Source organism: Sus scrofa, chromosome 16 (assembly GCF_000003025.6).
Source record: "Sus scrofa isolate TJ Tabasco breed Duroc chromosome 16, Sscrofa11.1, whole genome shotgun sequence".
In the NCBI taxonomy this organism is placed as follows: Eukaryota; Metazoa; Chordata; class Mammalia; order Artiodactyla; family Suidae; genus Sus; species Sus scrofa.
The window spans coordinates 39,992,909-40,014,905 of NC_010458.4; the positions used below are offsets into that span (position 1 = coordinate 39,992,909).

The window sequence follows — 21,997 nt, forward strand, 5'->3', positions numbered from 1 at the left end:
TGGTAACTTAGTAGTGCAGTTTATATAGGAAAGGCAAGGTGAATGCTTGATTTTCCTTAATTTACCAGTTTGCAAGATAATGAATTGGTTCTCTGTCATCCTCTGGAGGAGGTAATTTTTTTTAAAGATACCATTATAAGCAAATGAATTGAATAGATTTGAGGTTTAAATCCACTACAATACTTAGCTTCATGGAAGCTCAAAATGTTCCATTTTTGGCAGTGGGTGCCTCCTTAAGTCACCTCCTGAGTCCTTTTGACATGACCTTAGTGATCTTTGTTAGCTTTCTCACTCTCTGACAGAATGTTCAAGGTTTGCCCCAGCCTTGGTAAAAAGTTCTGATTACCCATATCTTCTATACCTGTATCTCCTTTTTCCACACCATGAATCTTGGGTACAAAAGATGATAGAATGTCCTGTAATAATACCCTAACTGTAACACAATAGTATCAGAATAATAGTACTAATAATATTAATATTAATAATACTTATTGCTAATATTAATAAAATAATACTAATGTTACTCATACTACCACCATCAAATGTGATTACTGAAAGCAGTAATTCTTTTTATGCCAAGTTCTTTTTTGGCATAAAGTATTTTTACTACCTACTCACCCACCCTCATTTTTTATGCTTTGAACTATATCTATCTACACTGTCAGAGCATACAACTTTATGTAATTCTACAAGTAATTGTATATTTAGTGCTCATCATCAGTTCTTATTTAGCTATCTCTGAATCATTTTTCTTGTCTGAAGCTTGTTCTCTTGTGATTCCTGAGGAAGCATTTATGGGAACATTCCTTGAGTTTTCACATAGTGATAGTACCCTTTGTTCCTGAAGGTATGTATTGCTCAAAAACATATCTTTGGCTTATATTTTCTTCTCTTGAGTGTCTTAAATATGTTAGTCAGTTTTCTTTTGACTTAAAGCGTTATTGTCAGAATGTCCCATTATAATGTAATTTTCTTTTCTTTTTGTTCTAGATGCCCAATTTTTTCTTTTTATTGCAAGTTCGTTGAGTTTAAAATGTAGCTTCAAATGTTTACGTTAGGAAATTTTTAAGTTAGAGTTTTTAGTATTTTTTGTTCTGTTGTTTTGTTCTGCTTTTATTCATCAAGAACTTTTTTTTTTTGGCCATGCCCATGGCATGCTGAAATTCTTGGGTTAGGAATTGAATTCGTGTCCCAGCAATGACCCAAGCCATGGCAGTGACAATATCAGATGCTTAACCACTTGGCCACCACAGAACTACCATTAAGAACTTCTGTTGTTCACATATTGCATCTTCTTTGACTGCTTTCATTATTTGTCACTTTTTCTCAAATACTTTTCATCTCTTTTCACTTAAAAAAAAAATTCCCTTTCATTTTCCATTTCTCTTAGTGCATTTTGTTTTCTGTTCATTCTCATGTTCCTTCTAGTTTAGCCTTCATTTCTAAAATAAATTTTCCCTTCATTTCCAATTCGTTCTTGAATTTTCTCACCTAGTTTTTCGAATTTTGATCTGTTATTCTTTTATATCTTATTTTCTTGATGCTTTTTAGATCATTTTGAAATAGTAGGGTAAGTTTTATATGTTTTATGGGCATGTCTTTCTGGCCATGTTATTCTGGTGCTTATTTAGGGATGTTATTCTGCTGCTTATTTTGTATTTTGAAATAATACCTTAGTATGGTATTTGACTTCAGTACTTTTATGTTGCTTATTTCTAAGTGAGTTTCCCTTAACTTTTAGAAGGAGGCTTGGTTCAGGTAGCTTTTGTAATTTCCGAGAGCTCCCTCTTGCTTTCATAAAGCATTAGGATATAACAACTTGTGTTCTTAAATTTCCTGATTTTGTTTTCTTCTGTTTTTATCTGGACCACCCCTTTACATGATCTCTACTGTCCTCTTCTTGGCAAGGTAAATTCTTCTGTCAGCCAGTTTGCTACGGTATAGGGTTCTGGCCCTGAAGGGAGTACTGGCTGATCATTTTCAAAAGTTCGTAGCCTCTAACTACCCCTTCAGATGCTGTCGTGCACCTTGTATTCACTCAATATGGAAGTAAGGTCCTGCCAGTTTCAGCTGCTGTCTTCAAATTGACCTGCTGTGCTTTCGGTGAATTCCTCTAAGCAATTTTGAAATCTCCTGTTCTCACATCTGACAGATAGCCTATTGCTTTTCTGTACTTCCCCTTCCATAGATCCTGATACTAGACAGATCTTGTGGTTGTTGGGTGGTTTGAACCCCGCTTACATCTTGAGGTTCATAGAAATAACTTGTCACCAAGTTTGGTTGTAAATATAACCCATGTGTTTTGAGGTGTGCTATCTACTTGCTCTCTTTTTATATAGGGATTTGGTTTTTACCACCACTCCATCTTTTAGAACATCCTCAAGGAAATAGAAGTTGTAATCCATAAATAAATCAGCCAATTCTCTTTTTGAATAAACTGTCTGTGTATTCTATTTGAAGTGATAAAACTCTTTTGGGTGTAACAGTATGATCAAATTTTACTTTTACAAGAGCGAAACAAAAATGTATGTCTGCTTTCTCCTAAACCAAACTTCTGTGTCTGTTCTTGGAGCCCAATCAAAAATGACATCACAGAATGGAATATATTGCTCCTAATTTAACACTTTGTGGGTGATTAGATCATATAAATGTAGATGTGGGAGACGTGATTGAGATCTTTGTAAATCATTGTGTTAAAATATATGGTTTCATTTAGTACATTAAGACTGCAAGTGAAGTTCAGTTTCTGACTTCATACACAAGTGCTAATGAATAGGCACATTTACCACTGATTAAATAAAAATAGCTTCCCACACTGACAATTAAACAGGCCAGGCTTTAGAGAATTATTACTTAAAACTTCACCTGGCATTCTTTTCAATTTTCCATGAGATTTTTTTTTCTGACCAATTTACCCAGGGCTTTAAAACAATATTCACATCCAGAACTAGTGTTTTTAAAGATATTTTAAGAGTTCTTTGCCAGACCACTCTGTCAAGGACCTCTTCTTACAATACTTTTATTGTTGAAGAGATAATATCCAGGAGAATTTATTTTCATATAGACTTCCTTGTCTAAATCAAAGTATAAAATTTTTTTAAAGAATAATTAAAATGCTACCATAACTTGATGGATGGGTGAATAGAAGAATGGATAGATGTACAGACACATGATAAAGCAAGTATAGAAATATGTAAATGGTAGAATCTAGATGATGCGTGGAGGGATGTATACTGTACAATCCAGCTTTGCTGTATACTTGAAAATATTTATAATATTAGAAAATGCCATCGTAAATGTTAAATCTCTGTGAAACAGAAATGGAAAACACTCTAGAATTTACCTACGTAAAACCAACTTTGTAAAGCTAGAAGAATTATACTTTGGAAGTGTATTCTGTGTCTATTTAACACATTTTAAAAACTTTTATGAAAGAATTTCTTAAAAACAGGTTGTATCTGTTCTTCTTTACAGAAGTTCTCTATCCAAAATAGTTTCAGGAAGGAGGTTTCTTTGATACATAGGCTTAAAATAAAAACCAAATATAAAAAAGTTTTTTGAACTGGATGCCAGAAGGTGCTAGTATAAGACAACACTCTCTCTATATACTCACGCACACCATAGGGCTTTGTTTTTTTAGCTGGAACAAGTGGGATGTGTTTGGTTGGGGGCATATACTGCAAGGAGATTTTAAAAGGATGGTGTCAGCTTTGTTCCCTGCCTCTAGAAATGGGTTCGATCCCTCAGGATTAGAGACATAATGGTCCTGAAACTTTGGACACAAGCAGAGCTGCTGTGGGGTCTACATTTAGAAAATATCCAGTATCTAGAAAGTAAAGGTAGAGGCCATTCTCCCAATTAGTATAGAAGTCAAGTCAGCTGTTACGGAATATCCAGAAGCAGCATCATTGTCTTGGACATTGTTGTTCCCAGAGTGAGAGCCTTGAGCAGAGACCATAGTGGGGTTCATTCAAGCAGATTCCTGGGCAGTGGTGAGGACATCTAAATGGGAGAGGGGAAAGTGACAGATTTGTTGTGATGCTGCCATGACAGACTGTCTAGTTAACATAGGTGAGGCTTCCTTTCGTTGTTCGTAGAAACAGATGAGGGACACTGAATAAGTTTATTGTTTGGGAATATATTCTCTAAGAGCAGAGCCTGAAGTGAAAATTCTTTTTTTTTTTTTTTTTTTTGTCTTTTTGTCTTTTTGTCTTTTTGTCTTTTCTAGGGCTGCACCCTCGGCCTATGGAGGTTCCCTGGCTAGGGGTCTAATTGGAACTGTAGCCACCAGCCTTATGCCAGAGCCACAGCAATGCCAGAGCCACATCTGCGACCTGCACCGCAGCCTACCACAACACTGGATCCTTAACCCACTGAGTGAGGCCAGAGATCAAACCTGCAACCTTATGGTTCCCAGTCGGATTCATTAACCACTGAGCCACAACAGGAACTCCAAAGTGAAAATTCTTATTCAAGTGATTGATTTGAGGATTGTTCTCAGGAGAAGGGCATGAGGGAAGCATGATAAAGAGGGGGAGGACAGCATCCCAAAGTGAGGTCTCAGCTGGAGGTAAGCTTCAGTCAAACCTCACACAAAAGTTCTGGAGGGTAGATTGCATCTCACAACTGGTCCCCCCTTGAGGCTAGGGGTGCTGGTCTTCTGTGAGCGTGTATCAGCCAGTCATTGCCTGAAGTTTGGCCCAAATAGGCTTGGGACAGCATTCCAAATGAAGAAGCTTCTAAGAGCAATTCTTTGGAGAAAAGGGGAGCTGTGCCTTGTTAAAATAAAATCCAAACCATAGTAGTGAGTGCCACCAGTAAAGCGAGCTGGGTGGAGCACCAGGAACATCAACACTGCTGCTGTATTCCTCTAGCAGGTAGGAGTCTCAGATTTATTGTAATCCAGTTATAAATGTAAATGTGACCCTCATTTTATAGTCTCAGTCTTATGAGGCCAGCTGTATTAACCAGTTTTTTTGTTTGTTTTTGTTTGTTTGTTTGTTTTTTGCTTTTTAGGGCCACACACTCAGTATATGGAGGTTCCCAGGCTAGGGGTCCAATCGGAGCTGTAGCCATGAGCCTATGCCACAGCCACAGCAACTCAGGATCCAAGCCACATCTGTGACCTACACCACAGCTCATGGCAACGCTGGATCCTTAACACTCAGCGAGGCCAGGGATTGAACCCGCAACCTCATGGTTCCTAGTTGGATTCATCTCCACTGCGCCATGACAGGAACTCCATAACCAAATATTGATCTTTGATTAACTTTAAGCATGTAGACCAAAAATAGGTAATGTGGTTTTCCTCTGGGGAATGTACCTGATTTATCTATGACATTTGTAAGCTTCATACTCATTAGATTTTTTTATAATATCAAAAGAAGTAGCAATAGTGAAAAAAGAATTTGTTTCAGAGTTAGCTCACAGGGAATTCAGTCCTATTTCTACTACTTCTATGGCTTCGGTCAAGTATTTAAATCTTTCTGGGCTTTTGTTAGATAAGGAACAATTGACATTTGCCACAATCTTATTAATATTTTGCTTATGATATCTATGAGATTATTAGTAGCCATTGAAAGTACTTAAACAGAGGCCATTAGGTTTAAAGTATCTTTGAGAAAGGGAAACCTGGTAACTATAAGTATACTCCCTGGAGGGATAAGAAATAGGCGTAGACAGTAGAGGGCTGGCACAATAATTCGAGCTTGAGGTAATAAGGCCTTTCCTGCCTTCTTCCCCATCCAGACTATGTTAGAGTCCCTGCAGAACTCTCAAAGCACCTTACAATTATATGATCAGTGTTCATTTTGGCCACTAAATTTAACTTTGCTTAAGGGTAGAAACTATGCCTTGTTCAGCATTGTGTAACCAGAGCTGGACACAGTATCTCGCAAATATTTGCTGAATAAATGAGAAATTTGAACACAATAGAGGAATGTATTTTAATTCAGTAGATACTGGTCAAGAATAAATGACAAGTCTTTCTCTTTTGTATCTGATGAAGGGAAAGAGTCATAGGTAACTTTATAGATTTGAGCCTGAGAGGACAATAGTGAAGAAATTGAGAAGATAAATATATTAGTTTTCTATTGCTGCAAAACAAAGTACTACAGCCTAGTGATGAAAACAATACACACTTGGAGTTCCCATTGTGGCTCAGCAGGTTAAGAACCCAACATAGTGTCTGTGAAGGTGTGGGTTAGATCCCTGGCTTTACTCAATGTGTTAAGGATCCAGCGTTGCCACAAGCTGTGGCATAGGTCACAGAAATGGCTTGGATCTGGCATTTCTGTAGCTGTGGCATAGGCTGGCAGCTGCAGCTGTGATTCAACCCCTAGCCTGGAAACTTACATATGCTACAGACGTGGCCCTAAAAGAAGGAGAAGGGAGAGGAGGGAGAAAGGAGAAAAGAAAGGAAGGAAGGAAGGAAAAAAATACACAACTTCTGTGGTTCAGGAGTCTGGACAGAATTTAACTGTGTCCTCTGCTCAGGGTCCTACTGTCTGCAGTCAAGTTGTCAGCCAGGGCTGACATTTTTATATGGAGCTTAGGTCCCTTCCAGACTCATTCTGATTGTTGACAGAATTCAGTTCCTTGTAGTTAGAGGACTGGGCTCATCACCGAGAGTCTGTGCTCTCCCTAAGCCGTTCATAACATTGTTGTGTGCTTCTTCAGGTAAACAGGGAGTGTCTCTCTTGCTTCACATTTCTTCTGTTAGGGTAAGCCTGCACCCTCTTTTAGGTCAGGCCCACATAGGATAATTTCCCTTTTGATGAATTCAAAGTCAACTGATTAGGGACCTTATTTCCACCTGTTCAGTCTCTTCACCTTTGCCGTATTCTTTGGCTAGATGCAGGTAACAGGCTCTACCTGCCCTGAAGGGAAGAGAGGATGATACAAAGGTGTGGATACCAGAGGGCAGTAATCACAGGGAGTCACCTTGAAATTCTGCACCTCAGTCATTTCAGATTTGAGTGTTAGTGAGAGATAAGAAGTTGTTGAGGGGTGAAAAGTCAAAGTAGAACTTATGGTATTGACACAGTTGATACTATAAAAGAGGGTTTATTACCCAAAGAGGAAAGCAAAGGGACAAAGACATTCTTGGTTTTGAGAAGAGGTTTACTATTTAAGAAGGGAAAGGGATCTAGCAAGTAAAGATGAGCAGACTTTAGGAGGGAACTCAGAATGAATGGTCACATAAGCAGGAAGGAAATCCAAGAGCCTGGTCATTAGTAGAGGTGAGTTTGACAGCACTCAGGGAGAACCTTGGGGAAGCCACTTGTTTGACTATGCAGTGACCTTAGGGAAAACTGTTGCGGTTCAACCGTAATGGCAGAGTCAAGGTGGTAGGAAATTAATGGAGCAGGGGATGTGGAGAAGAGGAGTGTTTGATTCAGGCCTCTGAGAATTCCCACATCAGTCAAGGCAAGGCTGGTCCAGCAGTCACTGCTGCCAGAAGAAAAGGAGCTTCCCTAGACTTTTTCAGTCTAGCTCCGCCTACAGAGCCCTCAGTTGACTTTCATTCTGAGATGTATAAGGTAGCACCATACTTTGCTTATAGACTGTTATTGGCCTCCTTTGGGCGAGACGAAATGAAACTTTTAGTAGAAAATATGAGTAATCTGCCAACTTGGGGAAATCTGAGGTAGGGAGCCTTTCTGCTCTCTGAATAATTAAAAATGGACTCTTTCATCTAGTTCTGTGAGTTGAATTTTAAAAGATGAGTAAAAGCCTTACATGGTTTCTTTTTGGCCAGCCCTTATTTCTTTCAAGCCAGGAGCCTAGTTGTCCTAGCTGTTTTGCAGAAATCAAGTACAATTCTGAGCAAATAAGTAAGACCATTAAGCAATTTTTGGACCCAAGACAGATACTCTGAGGCTCTTGAAATAACCAGTATTGAAAAGGGGTGTCATAACCAAATGCAGTACTGCCATGTAGAAGCTAATTTTAATTATAATGTCACAAGTCTATAAATGAGACTGTTTCTCTATGGTATCCCAAGATTGTGTCTACCATCTCTCCTTGAAGATCAACCTGAAATAATTTTGTGTTTATTTTGAGACCCATATAGCTACCAAAGACAAACATAAATAGTACATTTGATTCTATCAATATGGCAATAATATTTTCTGGCTTTCTTGTATCTCAGTTTCATTATTAGTTACAAATATTTACTTCCATCACAGAACAATTCATATAAGTATTTTCACCATCTTTTTTTTCTTTATCATTTAATCTCATGTTAAAAATTCCTGGATATAAGTCCTATGCATAGAAAAATAGGATTAAAAGCCTGCAGCTCTAAGAATTTATTATTATCTCTGCAGTATGTTCATCTAACATTTTAAATGGATTTTTCCACCATTCTAAACCAATAGGATAAGTGCTGTGCACACTGTTGTAAAGTGTATTTCATGGCTCACTGGGCTTTTCTGTCTTTAACTTTCCAATATGTGTAATTTGATTAAAATTTTTGGCTGGTCAGGATAAGGAGAAATAGGGAGAAATTGCTCTTAACGGAATCTCCAGTGTGCCTGGGATTATAATTGAAGCAGAAAGTTGAACATCTTTCTCTGTAGGAAGTTAAAGAAAGGCTTTGTTCCATTTTTACGTTGAAGATCATCTGTTACTGTAACCTACACACCTAAACCCACTCCAGACTCATAATGTACCATTTATAAACATGCATGCCAAGTTTCAAATGCCCCTTTTGAATGTTTGCATGTAATTTGGAGCTTGCAATGCCAAAGTAAAATACAGTCTCCATTGTATCGCATTACCCATGTAGCATGTGAGCTGCCTCTTTTCTCTGACATTGCTTGAATAGACGGTGCACGGTTTGACTTTGTTCAAATAGAGGAATTTTTCTCGGCTCAACTGAAATGATTGCTAGGTATAAGCTGCCAACTTCATTTTCCCCCTACAGGAATGTACATTTTTCCTATTATAAAATGTACTCATAATAGAAATGAGACAGTTCCCAAGAGTGTGGTTATCCAAAGGTAATCTCAACCCAATCTGATTAGAGGCAAGTAGCTCATGCCTCAAAATGCTCCAGGGTATGATTATTTTATGATAACCATGCTCTGTATCATGTCTTATTGATTAACTAATAAAGCATCAACATTGCTATTTAGAGGAAAAACTGAGAAACCAAGTGGGATAACTGGTTCTAGAAAGGTGGTGATTCTTTAAAAAGATCCAAACTACCTCTTGGGCTGCCTTTTTACAATTTCAGGTGGAGCATGAAAGGTCATCAGTGGCCTATTTTAGTATCTCTTGGGTGCCGAGAGCATTAATCCGATGCATTTATTTACATTTAAATATCCACTAAGTGTACTTCTCTGTGTTGTGAGAGCAGAATGACATTCCTTTCAAGAGAAAGCTGTTTTGTTTTCATAATCCAAATGACTCCATTGCACAGATCCAAGGAAATATAGATAGAACCTAAAAAATATAGCAACCAGCTTGTCTATGGAAGCCATATGCTGGTAACATCACCTAGCACTGGAGTGAGAAGAACATATGACTTGCAAGCAAGTATTTTGCACCCAGAATAGCTTTTGGACTATCAGTAGGAGTGCGTCCCTTGGCACCTAAGTCCAACATTCAGGCACCCACAATATCCTTATCTCTCCCCAAAGCTATGACACACATCTATAAAAAAGGTGGGGTGACGGAATTAAAGCATTTACCTTAGGTGATTCAATTTAACAACCTATTTTGTCACAATTACTTTATGCTTTCATTGTAAATATAAACTTATAGCCTAAAATACCCAGTCATTGACTCAGTATTCCATTTCCTCCTACTATGTAGACATAGATAATATATTCAGCTTGAAAAATGTTCCACAAGTAGTATAATAGTGTCAAGCTCTAGTTCTTGGTGATGTATCTTATGTGTCTTTTTCTTTGTTTTCTTTTTCTTTTTGGCCGGGCCCTGAGCATGCAGAAGTTCCTGGGCCAGGGGTCATGTCACAGCAGTGACCTAAGTCACAGCAATGAAAATGCCAGATCCCTAACCCACTGTGCACCAGGAAATTCCTGGGTGGTGTCTCTTTTTGATCGGATTTAACTTTGAGAAATATAATCTAGTTACTTCTGTAATAATTGGTCAAAGACACTGACTCTAGGGTCAAGATATCTCTTTCATACCTTAGTCCATTTCCTTAGCTCTGCATTATTGATGTGGTCTGAACAGAATAACATTTTGAAAAGATATACACAGGGTTAGCTTAATTTATACATGTCTGCTTTAACTATCCCACTATTCACAGAGCCAGTGATATTTTTATCTTCAAAATCTAAATCTGTTGGAATGGAATTTCTGTTAATTTCCCAAAGAACATTTCATCAGAACCTCTATCTTTAAAATCTAAGATAAGTGTTTGCCACAGAAACCATCTGAATGGTTTTTGAAAAGGAACTTAAAACTGATCAAACTGATTGTTTAACATTAACATCTCCCAATCAACATGATGCTAAAAACAGGGTTGTACTGCCCATCTATTTTTTTCTACTATCATAGCACTTTTTTTTTAATCAGACCTTTTGTTTGTATTGTTTATTCCCACTGAGTAGATACACTCCTTCTAAATTATCTTTTGACAATCGTGCTGAGCAGGGTATGAAGACTGTCCTCTAGGCCCTTGAAATTAAGGGAACATGCAAACGCAAAGACTGGTGATGGCCTTTATCCTAACAAGAATTGTCTAAGAAGTGCTTCCTCCACTTTCCCCCCCACAAAGTAAAGAGCCGGCCACTTCACTGGTTCTGCCTTCTCAGACTTTAATGGATCCTGTGATCCTTGTGCTTTTCAGCATAGATGAGTGATGGTTGTTGTTCTCATGTTTCTTCTCTTCTGCTTGCACTTAAGGCCCTTTTGTTGTTCTTTGTTTTTTCTTTGTTTATTTCTTAATTTAGGCATGTGAATACTGTAAGAGGTTAAGCATTCTCCTGTCTTCTTATCTTCTCATGCCCGGTTCTCTGGCTGTTCTTTTTGGCTATGCGGCTCAATAATTCACCATGTGAGAGCATGGACTAAGTTATGATGCAGTAACAAACAACTGTAAAGTTGTAGTGTTTGCAGATAAGATTTAATTTTCACTCTATAGGCGACTGCATGGGTTAGCAAGATAGGCTCTGCCTGTGTATCCTCACTCTAGGGCACAGGCTATGAGGAACACAATGATGACTGCAGCAGAGGGAAAGGGAGTTTTGGGGAGTTCTGCCTTGGTCATTCCAAGTGATCCACACTGACAAACATGATGTATGTGGTCCATTTAACAAGGACTGCACCATGGCTGTCATGGGTATGGAGGGAGAGTTAGAAGTACTTGGTGAGCCTCAGGAATGACTATCACATGCCCTCCACTAAAACAGTAGAGACTATTTCCAGCTAAATGAAGGAGCTCATTAGCTTCTTCTCTTACCTTACCTAGTAAGTCCTCACCATACCCCAAAACCTCAGGTTAGGGATATTGTCATCAAACTTTAAGGCTCAAGGATAGATTTATTAGTTTTCTGTCACTGCACAAAGTTAGTGGCTTAAAATGACATTATCTCATAGTTTCCAAGGATCAGAAGTCTGGGTATGCGTTAGCTGGGTGTTCTGCTCAGGGTTTCATCAGGCTGAAATCAAAGTGTCAACAAGGGCTCAATCCCATCCGAAGCTTAGGTTCCTCTTCCAGTCTTACTGGTTGTTTGGCAGAATTAAGTTCTTTGGACTTGTTGGAGAGAGGTCCCCACCTTTTTGCTGGCCATTGGTCAGGAACCGTCTCAGTTCTCAGAGGTCACTTTCAGGTCCTTACCACACAGCTTCCCCTATAAACAGTTCACAACATGGTTGTTTACTTCTTCAGGGTTATCAGGAGAAATCTCTTTCACTTAGAATCCCTCTGATCACTTTTTAAAACTCTTCTGGTTAGGTCACACCCACCTAGGATAATCTCTTGACTAACCCAAAAATCAACTGATTAGGCATCTTAATTACATCTGTAAACCCCTCTGTCGTATACCATAGCACGATTACGGGAATGATATCCCATTATATTGGCAGGTTCTTCTGACAGTCAAGGGGAGGAGATTCTATAGGACATGTACATTGGGGGCAGAAATCTTGGTGACCATCTTAGAGTCTGCCAACACAGAGTCATAGAGGGGGCCATATCTGTGCATTTAGAAGCCAGTCTTGAAACCTAGTAATGTTTGGTACTATTTTAATAACTGGCTTCACAAATAAGTTTGTTGGATTGTTCAATGAATCAACATTTAAAACATAAAAAAAGGAGAATGAGGAAAGGAAGGAAGAAAGGAAGAAGGAAGGAGAGGAGGGAGGGAGGAAAGAAGAAGACTGACATGAAATAACTTCAAGGGCCATGAGGCAGTGATGGAGCTGTGTGTCAACAGATCAGCCTCCCAAATGCTCTACTTCTTATTTATTCCCAGGTGTCACACTGTCTCTTCAATAGAGATGTATGACATTCTGAGATGGCTCTTGATGTATATATCATTGTATCTCCTTTTGGAGGTAGCATTTCTTTTTATGGTTTATTTTAAAGGAACTCACTGCATTATTCTTTTTTAGAGAAAAGAACATTGGTTGCTCTGCTTCTTGCTCAACTGCCCAAGATGGCTCATTATTCTATAATACATGCAGTATTGCCCAGAAGTAATTTTCCTTTTATTTTTGCCCACAAGCTGGAAAATTAAGGTTGAAATACAACTTTATTTTTGCTTTTCCCAGAAGAGGTGACAGTGTAGTTTTCCCTGCCTGTTTTTCAACAAGCAGTGAAATATTATTTTGGCTACAGTTGTTGACTCCTTCATATTATTTTGGCCAATATTTTATGTTAGAAATTCTCCTGGCTTTATTTATGCCACAGAGGCTCATCCTAGGGTCTTGCAGGATGGAGGAGGATTTCCCTCCCAAAGCCTTTGTGACTTGGTTTTCTGCTTGACACCTTGCTTGGATATGTCTTTACACATTCTTCTTTTTCTAATTGGAGCGGCTTATTGCCAGTCTTTCTAAAACATATCTGCCTAAGAAATAGCACTTTTTTTTTGTACTGAAGAAATGAAGACGTTTCAACGAAGACTTAACCATCAGTGGTTTTGATTTCTTTGGTTTGAGTACGAACACACTAGTATAAACATTGACTAAGGAAGATGTGGTGCATTTTAAGAGACTGTCTCCTACTGGCCTCTTTTAAACCCATTCCAATGGATTAAAATTCTTCCAGTGATGAATTTAAAGAACTGTAGTAAAGAACTACTAAGATTATCTTTAGGTCTACTTCTGTAGATCTTTTCTTCTGTTTACATTGAACATCAGTTTGTGACCAATACCTAAGATGGGAAAAGTGTTATTTAATTTTTTTACAGCTAAGGAAACTTCAAAGAATCTATAGGGTCCTGAAGCATCCATTCAATGTTCACTCAACAAATTTCTTGAGTAAGCACTGTCCTGGGCATTTGAGACATAGTGAAAAGACCTGGTATCTGCCCTTAAGGAGGACAGTGAGTGGAAAGAGCATAAGTTTAGAATCAAACAGACCTGAGTTTGGACTCTGTTCTGCCATCTACTGGGTATAAACCTAGGCATATTATGTTTTTCTCTAAACATAATAAGTCTCAGTTTCTTATCTGTAAAAACGGGCATTATAAATCACACCTTCTTAGATTGTGAATATTCAGACTTTAGTCACATAAAGAAATATATTACATCATGACCAAGCTGAGATTATCCAGGGAATAGATGAGTAGTTTAGTATTTTAAAAACCACATTGGAGTTCCTGTTATGGCTCGTTGGGTTAAGAAGCTGAGATACTATCTGCGAGGATGTGGTTCGATCCCTGGCCTTGCTAAATGGGTTAAGGATCCAGTGTTGCTGCAAGCTGCAGTATAGGTCAGAGATGTGGGCTCAGATCTGGTGTTGCTGTGGCTGTGGAGTAGGTCCACAACTGCAGTTCCGATTCACCCCTAGCTTTGGGACTTCCAAATGCCACAGGTGTGGCCCTAAAAAGGAAAAAACAAACACATAAACATAATCCACAAACAATACCTACCAAAAACCTGCCGTAAAGATCTTTATTAATTATAAAACATTAAAAGCATTCCATTTTAAATTACTCATAAGCTAATAGTAGTCATTATCATCACTTCTATATTCAACATTATATTGGAGTTACTAACCAACACAGCAAAACATCAGGATTGAAAAGCAGGAAACCTGATTGATAATATTTGTGGAGGCTATGACCATCTGCACGAGAGCCCAAAGCAAACTGTATGCAAAATATTGGGGTTTTATCAGGCCAGTTTGATAATATGATCAATATATTCAAACTAATTTTATTTTTATACTTTAGCAACAAACAGCTTCTAAGAATTGGAATGTTCCAGAGTTCAGTCCTTGGAGCTGTCCTCCTTTCTGTCTACATGCATTCCCTAGTCATCTCGTTCAGTCTCATTGCTTCAAATACCATCTTATCAGCTTGCTCCAGGTGTCCTCTCTTTTCCTCTAGATCTGTCCTCCATCTTTCTCCTTCCTATTCTTTGCCTCAGGAGGTTGGCTTGTACGTATTTTATCAACAGGACTCTTTAACTTCTGGCTTCTGGTTGGTTATAAACAATTGTGTGTGGTGGCAGGATATTAAGGGGAGAGAGAAGAGTGACACTGGGGTATTTATTCCTTCTGCTTCTGCTGGGTAAGGACTCTTAATTAAAGATGTCTCTTCTCAAGACCCCCGTCTCCACCCACCTGTTTCACAGTTCCTGTGGCCTCCTATTTCCCATATTTGTAGGTTTTTGCAACACCCAGAGTTTTCCACAATTCCTTGGGTTTCCCTACATATACACATGCCTCTAAAAATAGTCCCTCTGTAACTAAACCTTCCTTAAATATTCCTGATTTGTATATGCCATTATTTTTTACTGGGGTTCTGACTGATTGGTTCAGTGACTTCCGAGTGTATAACTTCACTGAAGTCTCCCTTCTGAACTTCATTCTTCTATATTTACCAGGCCATGGAGGATTTCTCTTGTAGTGCAGTGAGTTAAGGATCCAGCACTGTCACTGCTATGGTGGGGGTTTGATCCCTGACCCAGGAATTTTCACGTGCCTCGGGGTGCAGCCAAAAAAAAAAAAAAAAAAAAAAATAGCAGGCCACAGAGCACCTCCTCTGAGCTGTCTACTAGAAATCTCAAACATATCATGCCCAGTTTTGAGTTCCTATATTATCCCTCTGACCTATCCTTCCCCATCTTGGTAAATGGCAACAAAATCTCTCCATGTTGCTCAGGCATATCTCTTGGACTAATCAGTCTTTGGATCCTCTCCCACCTCACATTTAGTTCATTAGCAAATCCTCTTGGTGCTGCTTCTCACTGGCCACTTCTTTCCACCCCATTGCCAGGACTCTTGTCCAAGCTACCATCACAGCTCATCTGATTATTGTTGGAGCCCCATGTATGGCCTCCCTGCTTACGTCCTGCTTCATCAGTCCAGCCTTTCTCTGACCCATGTGAATGGGTCCCTGTCTCCTTTCTGACCTTATCTTCTGCAACTCCTGCCTTTGTTGTCTCCACTCCAGCTATCCCAGACTCCTAGTTTGAAACTTCCCAGACTTGCTTTTCTTCTGTCTGCCCCTAGACAGGCAGGTGGCTGGTTTCCTTGCTTACTTCTGATCTTGCATTTATTAGTTTACTTATTTGTTATTTTTGCTTATTTAATTTTTTCTGTTGTCTTCTCCCTACCTCCCCAATGTATGTTCCATCAGGGCAAGGATTTTAGCCCCTCAGTGTAAGTATCCATCACAGAGCAGTTGAATTTTGAGTGAATGAAAACAATTTTAAAAGACCTAAATAAATTGAGATACACTGTTTTAATGGATAGGAAAACTTACTATTATGAGAATGTCAATTTTCCTCAAATTGATCCATAAACTCAGTTCAATTTTAATAAAAATCCCAACAGAGGTTTTCAAAGAACTTGACAAATTGATTCTAAGTGTATATTAATGAGCACAACCTAAAAATAGTTAAGCAGTCTTGAAGAAGAATAAGGTTAGAAAATTACCTTTCCAGATAGCAACATTTTTTCATAAAGTTATGGCAAATAAGGCCAGGGGGTATTGGTAGTAGATGCGAACTGTAGCGTTTGGAGTGGGTAAGCAGTGAGATCCTGCTATATAGCACAGTGAACTATATCTAGTCACTTGTTATGGAACATGATGGAGGATAATGTAAGAAAGATAATATGCATATATGCATGTATAGATGTATATGTACATATATTTAGTATGACTGGGTCATTTTGCTGTGCAGCAGAAATTGACAGAACTATGTAAATCAACTATAATAGAAAAAAATAAAAACCTAAAATAATAAAAATAATAAAATATTTAAAGAAATAAAATGATCAAAAAAAAAAAAAAAGAAAGACTAAATAAACAAACTGATGAAAGAACAAAATAGAAAAACCAGAAGCAGACCTGTACATGTGGAAACAATATACAACAGAGGTAGCATTGCAATCTTTGGAGAAAGGGAGAGTAATTCAAGAAATTGTCCTGGGATACTTGCTTATATAAATGGAAAACAAGTGAAATTGGATCCCTATTTCACACCATACACATAATCAATCAATCTCAGGTGAATTAAACTGACATACATACAGTAAAACTTTAACATTTTTAGCATAAAATAGAAAAATGTATCTTCATGACTTTTGTATAGGGAAGGACTTACTAAAAAGACCAAACAAGTATAAACCACGAAGAAAACATTGATAAGTCTACTCACATGAAAACTGAGGAACGTTTGTTCATTAAGAGACACTATGAAAAAGTGAAAATATATTATAATATGGGAGAAGTTATTTGAAACAAATACAACTGACAGATGATTATTATTCAGAATAGATAAGTAACTCCTAGAAATCAATTAGAAAAATACAAGTATCTCAAAATGAAAATGGGCAAATGGCTTGAATCAGCTTTCATAGAAGCAGAAACACAAATGACCAATATTCATGATAATATGCTTTATCTCTTCAGTAATCAGAAAAATTCAAATTCATATTTTAATTCAAATTTCAATTTGTATTAAAAATCAAATTTAAGGCAAATATTAGATTTTCTAAAATAAAAAAGGGGAGTTCCCATCGTGGTGCAGTGGTTAACGAATCCGACTAGGAACCATGAGGTTGCGGTTCGGTCCCTGCCCTTGCTCAGTGGATTAACAATCTGGCGTTGCCGTGAGCTGTGGTGTAGATTGCAGACGCGGCTCGGATCCCACGTTGCTGTGGTTCTGGTGTAGGCCAGTGGCTACAGCTCCGATTTGATCCTTAGCCTGGGAACCTCCATATGCCACAGGAGCGGCCCAAGAAATAGCAAAAAGACAAAATAAATTAATTAATTAATTAAATAAAAAATGTGTTATGAAATGAAGTATGAATGAGAATGTGGAGCAAATGGTACACTTTCACACTGCCGATAGAAATGTTAATAGGTACCATCATAGAAAAAGAATTATCCTTTAAATGTGAACTTTCACATGGGCACTGGGAGACCTGTTTAAGAATGTTTATAATAACAAAAATCATCTCGCCACAGGAGTTCCCAGGTGGCTCAGTTGGTTAAGGATCTGGTGTTGTCACTGCTGTGGCTCTGGTTACAGCTGTGGCTTGGCTTCAATCCCTGGCCTGGGAACTTCTGCATGCCATGGGCACAGCCAAAAAAAGAAAAACTCAAAGAAACACAATTTTAAGAGAAATAACCCAGTGTCCATTGACTATATGAATGAATAAGTTATGTATATTCATGCAATATAATATTTAAAAACAGTGAAAATGAATGAACCACAAGTACACTCTGGTTTTCCTTCTTCTGTTACTGGCGCTGCTCCTATCCCAGCTCATCATGCAGGTTAGATCCAAGATGGACAGTCAGTCCGCCCAGTAACAATGTGGACTCTCAGCACAGACCTTTTCCCTTCCCCTTAAACTCAGCTTCTGAACTTATTCTGTTTCTGGCTTCACACTCCTGGCACTCTATCCCCAAAGTAGGCTCTGTGTGTGTGTGTGTGTGTGTGTGTGTGTGTGTGTGTGTGTTTAGGGGAGGTGAAAGGAGGGTTAGGATTCTGCTAGGAAGAAAGAAGGAATGGGTGCTGGGTAGGCAGCCATTGTCCAGCAGTCCCTCCTTCCGTCCATGCTACAGACTCCTTGAGGGAGGGACCATGTCATAATTATCTCTGCATTCCCTGAGCACAGTGTCTGGCACACCTCAAGCATTCAAGAAATACTGAACAAAAGATTAGCCTAAGTCAAAACTAACTGGTTGGACCGACTAAAAAAAAAATCGGGTCAAGAGCCCTCTTGCCAGAACCAACACACTCACAGGGAAAGCTGGAATCTCCAGATAAGGAAATGGGTGGATGGATGAATTAGAAAGTAGAGGTATTTTAAGGGTTTTTATTTGACTAGCAAAAGAAAAGCTTTTTGGTCAAAGACACCACCCCACCCCCACCCCCCACCCGGAGTGGCTGGCAAAATAGAGCACTGGTGTGTTTGATGTGACTGTCCTGAAATCTTCAGCAGTAACTCCACAATGAGGTGGTATTTTCCTGATCTTAAAAGGAGCTCAGCAGACGCTTTCGTCCTCCAATTGCCAGGGTGTGGAACATGGCTTACCATTCAACTGGAACAATATTTTTGGCAGCAGTGCCTTCAGTAGCCTTTCTCAGTTCATCCTTATTCAAGCAGCCATTTACTGGATAGCTGGCTGGCGTGACAGTACGTAGGCACCAGATGCCCTGGACCTAGTCACTTGCTCCCTGTTTTCCCAATTAGCCCGGTGTTAATGTTTTGTATCCCTCTGGTGCTGACTTATTTACCACCCCTGTGTCTGATGAGGTACGGAGAAACCCCAACGTTTCCTGACTTATGGTTTAAAAAAAAAATAACAAGTTCTAGGGAGTTTCCTTTGTAGTGCAGCAGGTTAAGGATCTGGCATTGTCACTGTAGCTGCTTGGGTAGCTGCTGCGTCACAAGTTTGATCCCAGGCCCAGGTTCGGCATTCTAGCCAAAAAAAAAAACAAAATCAAATTCTGGCCAGTGGATTCAAACATTCAGGACAGAAATCAGCCTCATCCCTGCCTCTACACTGGGGTCACCTTGTATGGTTACGTACTTTCTGCCTTGCACAAAGGCCCTGCTCAGGGCTAGTCCAGACTGCAGTTGCTTGATAAACCTGCAGTGGGGGTTGAATCCTTTGCCTGGAGGAAAGGGCCCCTAGAGCTCATAGCAGCACCAGCTGCTTGCCTGAGGGACACCTTCATCTAGTTGGCAGAGGCCTCCCTTCCTATCCTGTCCTGAAGATGGACCCAGTGGCCCTGGACTGATTTGTTTTTGTCTTTGTCATTTTAAGGCTGCACCTGTGACATGTGGAGATTCCCAGGCTAGGGGTCGAATCAGAGGTACAGCCGCCAGCCTACCCCACAGCCACAGCAACACAGGATCCGAGCTGCGTCTGCCACCTTTACCACAGCTTACGGCAATGCCAGATCCTTAACCCACTGAGCAAGACCAGGAATCGAACCCAAATCCTTATGGATACTTACTAGTTGGGTTCATTAACTGCTGAGCCATGACAGGAACTCCATGGACTGACTTTGTGATTGCCTCCTGCCCTAGCCGTGGCTGGGAATAAGACCATGTACAAAAAGGTGTGATCCATGCCTATCTTTCTGACCCAGTTTCTGGAAATCTGTGTCTCCCTGTGCTGCCTGTATGTGAGCATCCCCTGGCCCAGAGAGCTCCCTGTTCTGTGAGACCATGGCTGCCCAGCCTGCTTTCGGCCTATCCTCTGACTCCTTGCCTGGCTGATTCCTGCCTGGCTCACCATAAACACTGAACTTCCCTTTGTGCCCAGGTCCCTGCCTGGTTGCTGACACCGTCCCTGGCTACTACTTGTCCTGGCTTTTAGTACTGGCTTTTCAAAACTTAGACTTAGCGCTGACCACAGCCTCTGATCAGGACAAAAGGGACTATTTTCCACGGGATGAAGTGTTTTTATCCAGCCAAATAAGACATTTTAGTAGCCAGGTTTTATCCCCTGTGCCATCCTACAACATAATCCTGTTTACAGATGGCCTTCTCTTCCAGCACTTGTCCCAACCCATTCTTCTAGTCTGAGGCCACCAAGTTCATTTCGCTGTTATCTCTCATCCCATGTATCTCTAGATTACAAATGATCTTTCTCAATATTATTTTCAGCAGTGTGCTCAGACCCTCGATTATACCCTTCATAGCTTGACCCAGCTCCTGAAGGCTTCCTAACCCTATGCCTCCCCCAGGAGTCACCCCTTTACATGCACATTCTCACACACACATGCATACAGTGTCTGCTCTGGGGTAGGATCCAGAGATGATTTGGTTGCTGAGGCCATATGCAGGGTGAGTCAAAAGCCCACCCTGAAGGTCCATGTTGTTACTGAGAGAACTGGCTGTCCTGTCCTGGAGCTGAGCTGCTTGGCATGTTGAAACAGGAGCAGCAGCACAGGCAAATAGGACCAGAAAGAAAGCCAGGATTGGGGAGGAATAAAAGATGAGGGGAAGTGGTCCTGTCAAACACCTGCGAAAAAAGATCACACTTTGAAAAATCTGCTTAGGAGCTGTCATGCCCCCTGCTTCCTTGCTCTGCTCCATCCCTATTTCTGTCTAGAAACTTTTCCGAGAACAGCTCCCTTTCCCCCCATAATTTATTCTACCCACCTACTCATTGCGACACTTTTTGATCTGATTCCCATGGTTCTGCTTCAGGTGCTTGCCTCAGTCACCTTGGTGACACACCCACTTAGTACTACCCCCTCCTCCCTTTTGCCTTCTCCCACAGGGGATCCTGGCATTCAGACTCCCCTGCACCCTGGCTTCAAGGAGTGTGAGCGCCTTCAGGGCTGAGATCTCTTCCTTATGATCCTTTTCTACTCTCCACAGCACCTAAAGAGATTCTGGGCACACATCACACAATCAGTCAATGTTTGTTAATTGATGGACAGATTCATTATAACACACTCTCTTTTTTTTTTTTTTTTTTGTCTTCTCAGGGCTGGAGGTTCCCAGGCTAGGGGTCGAATCAGCGCTGTAGCCACCTATCTACGCCACAGCCACAGCAACGTGGGATCCGAGCTGCATCAACACCAGATCCTTAACACACTGAGCGAGGCCAGGGATCAAACCCGCAACCTCATGGTTCCCAGTCGGATTTGTTAACCACTGAGCCACATCAGGAACTCCGATAACACACTTTCCATCACATCTTATAAAGTGGCATTTTTCAAAGTGTGCTATGAGGATTCTTTGCACCAGAATCTCATTGGGTTATTTTCTAAAATGCAGAATCTTGGAGTTGGTGGCCTAGTGGGTTAAGGATCTAGTGTTGTCACTGCTGTGGCTTGAGTCACTTCTGTGGCACAGGTTCAATCCCTGGCCCTGAAACTTCCACATGCTGGGAGTGCAGCCAAAAAGTAAAAGCAGGATCTTGGACCCTACCACATACCGACTAAATCAGAATTTCTAGGAATAACTCTGGTATTTGCATTGTAGTGGATAAAAGATGGCCACAAATTCTTTGACTTTTCTCCCATTAAGAGGTGGGGTCTGAAGAAACTCATGGACTTGGAGAACAGACTTGTGGTTGCCAAGGGGGAGGGAGAGGGAGTGGGATGGACTGGGAATTTAGGTTTAATAGATGCAAACTGTTGCCTTTGGAATGGATAAGCAATGAGATCCTGCTTTATAGCACTGGGAACTATATCTAGTCACTTGTGATGGAGCATGATAATGTGAGAAAAAGAATATATATATATATATGTATGTGTGACTGGGTCACCTTGCTGTACAGTAGAAAATTGACAGAACACTGTAAACCAGCTATAATGGAAAAAATTAAAATCATTAAAAAAAAATGTGGGGTCTGTTTCTGCTCCCCAT

The 21,997-nt window shown here is 40.0% G+C and overlaps 1 long non-coding RNA gene across 9 annotated transcripts in view; it reads left to right on the forward strand.

Moving 5' to 3' along the window:
* LOC102161888 overlaps positions 1–21,997 on the forward strand; it is a 126,116-nt gene that overhangs the window by 34,296 nt on the left and 69,823 nt on the right. The window contains exon 4 of one of the 9 annotated variants that reach the window (XR_002339762.1): positions 20,901–21,134. The exons of the other annotated variants lie outside the window; for them this stretch is intronic. This is a non-coding gene — a long non-coding RNA (uncharacterized LOC102161888). Of the gene's footprint in view, positions 1–20,900; positions 21,135–21,997 lie in introns of those variants that run through there. 9 annotated transcript variants of the gene reach the window in all.